General features: G+C 44.3%; 1 non-coding gene across 1 annotated transcript; it reads right to left on the bottom strand.

Moving 5' to 3' along the window:
• Nucleotides 1-229: 229 nt before the first annotated feature.
• LOC111828121 lies at nucleotides 230-329 on the bottom strand. Its single transcript, XR_002831910.1, has one exon. It is a non-coding gene; the product is annotated as a U8 small nucleolar RNA (small nucleolar RNA).
• Between the last annotated feature and the right edge of the window lie 2,645 nt (nucleotides 330-2,974).

The following is a 2,974-nucleotide window of genomic DNA, read 5'->3' as shown; positions in this document are numbered from 1 at the left end:
GAACCAGAGTGCCTTGGGTGCCCCTCAATTCGGGCTCAACCTCTTACTGGCTGGATGATCTTGGGCAAGTTACGTGACTTCTCTGTGTCACAGTCTCCTCATTGGTCAAGTAATCAGAGTAGCTACCTCATTGAATTGTGAGGATTGAAGGAGCATATGCATGTAAAATGCTTAGAACAGTGTGTGGCGTATAGAAAATGCTAGACGGCGACAGTAACTTCCCTGCGCTTTTATTTTACAATCAAGGTCTTGCAAATCCTGATTATGCAGAGATGCTAACAATCTGCCCTCCAAAAGGAGGAACAGGTAAGGATTATCCTACCTGACTGATATATACCTTCCTGCTCTTTTAAACAGGAAGGATAGCTAAGAATTCTGAAGGTAAGGCCAAGGCCACTGTACATTTTGGCACTTCCATCACCTTCAAATGACAACATTACCTTCTTAAAAACATCCAGAGACCAGCTCCCCTTCTACACCAGCAGTAGAGACCTATCCATCTTACATCATCATCTCCACTTCCTCTAACACAATCTGCCCCTTCGGATGGGGGTCCCTACTCTCTGCCATCATTAAGCCATGTTCCTCTCAGCCTCAAACCTTTGCCTTCCCCTCTACATCTGCCCCCCACAGGAATGCCTTTTACCCAACTCTCTAAATCTAAATCTCTGAATTCCTATAACACTTAGGTATTTTCTGCTCTTTCATTCTTCCCCGTAATGATTGCCCTCTGGCTCAGTAAATAAAGAAAACATCGCTATATATTCCATGCTAATTATCATCTGAGCTTCTGTCAAAGAATGAGAACATAAAAAGGAACAGGCACTGTGGTGGTGGTTGCACATATCCATTCATTCATTCATTCATTCATTCATTCATTCAAATAGCACTTATTGGGTGGCTGCCACATGCTCACATTCTGAAGAAGGCCCAATGTTATAGAACAGTGAGCATCAGTACCACCTAGAGAACTTGTTAAAACACAAATCCCCAAGTCTGGGGTTGGCCCCATGAATTTGCACCTCTAACAAGATCCCAGATGATTCAGATGCTGTTGGTACAAGACAGCATTTTGAGTAGCATGCCGCAGAAGGCAACCCTCACTCAGTGACTGGTGTGTGATGGCTCATAACTCACAGTCATCTCCCAAGCACTATTCACTCACGCATGCATGCATCCCTGCCTTCATCAGAGCCTCTGCACATGGTCTTTCCTCTGCAATACTCTTCAACCCTCCCCTGCAACCCTTCCCTCCCTCCATCCTTCCTTTGTCCTCATGAAAAAGTCTCCCCACCCCAACACACATATACACACATGATAGTCTCTATTTCTGCCTCCTATTTGTCTCTTTCATAGAACGTTCAGAATTTGTATTGGCATTAGTTTATTTTCTCTCCCACTAGAATAGAAACTCTATGACAGCAGGAACAATATCTATTTTAATCTTCTGTGAATCCCCAGTACCTGGAACATAATTGGTGCTCTGCAAATATGTTGATCCACTAACTCATTCCTTTGACAAATATTTCATGAGCACTAACTCTGCACCAAGCACTGTTCTAAATGTTGTGGATACAACAGTGGACAAAGTTAGCCAAAACCCCTATTCTTGGAGTATTCACTTCATGTAAGGAGACTGTCAATAGTCAATGAGCATAATAACTAACTATTAATAAGCAATAAGGTGTTAAGTGCTATAGAAAATAGAGCAGACTGAGGGTTTAGCAGGAACAATCAGAGGCGGGGCTGAGACTTCAGAATTTGAGGGATTAGAGCGAGTTTACCATGTGGTATCTTTGGAAAGAGCTTTCCAGCCAGTGCAAGTCCCAAAAGCAGAGCTGTCCAGTAGAACTTTCCATGGGATGGACATGTTCTATGTGTGCACTGCCAATGCGATAGTCACTAACCATGTGTGGCTGGTGGGATCGGAACTGGCAGCACAGCCCTAAAGAGTGAACATGTGGAGTGCAGGTGCAATGGAGCGGGTGGGGGCAAGTAGGAGTAGGTGAGCTCAGAACAGTGAGGCGAGATCAGGTAGGACCTTGCCAGTCAGCACTAGGACTCCAGCTTTTATTCTGAGTGAGAGGGGAGCCATGAGAGGAGAGCAGTGATCTGATATAACTTATGTTTTAAAAGATTCCTCTGGCTGCTGTGTTGAGAATAAACGGTGGGGAGACAAGTGGGGAGGCTGCTGGAGGCAGGCAGGTCAGAGATGGAGGCGGATCAGAGCAGGATAGTGGTGGGAAAGAAGGTGCTAAATGTCAGGGTCTAGATATATTTTGAAGATGGAGCACAAAGGATTTTCTGACAGGGGCTGATTAAAACATATATTAAACTCCTAATAGATGCCAGGCACTAGCTATGAACTTCATCTAAGCCAGATTTGCCAAAGAAATGTCACCCAGGCTTTGACTGGTACCAGCTTTCCCTAAGACAGATAGCACTGCGGGGCATTTCTCACTTTCAGTGGCCCACAATTCGATCTTCGAACATCGCCTCTTCGGATCAGAGCCGATAGAGCCTGCTGGCACCGTGAAATGTGTTGTGATTATTCACCCAGCATCACTCCATGGTATGTACATTAAGAAAATAGATGACTCAAGTCCTACATAAATCCTTCATTTTCCTGTTTTATTCCCCTGTCCATCACTTCCTCATTTATTCTTAATATTCAGGTTTTGCATTCAAGGCCAGGTCAGATCTCTGGAGGACTTCCATCTTCCCCCTCTCGCATCTGCCCGGTCCTCCTCCAGAGACTCCTTGGCCTGAGGACGGGAAATTGAGTCATTCGTCTTCTATAACCATATGGATAAGATGTAGTCATTTACTGTTGTCAGCATTGTTGTGCTTCAGAAGCTAATTAAGACAATTAGCTATTAAATGGCAAAAACAATTAAGTTCATTGAAGTAAACCATGTGCAGTTTACACCCGTGCATAGACAAAAATTAACATGTGGCTAGATGGTGGCGCTAC

Source organism: Myotis lucifugus, unplaced genomic scaffold (genome assembly GCF_000147115.1).
Source record: "Myotis lucifugus unplaced genomic scaffold, Myoluc2.0 scaffold_3, whole genome shotgun sequence".
Lineage (NCBI taxonomy): Eukaryota > Metazoa > Chordata > Mammalia > Chiroptera > Vespertilionidae > Myotis > Myotis lucifugus.
The sequence above is the reverse complement of the archived record's forward strand: the minus strand, read 5'-3'. Positions and strand labels throughout refer to the sequence as shown.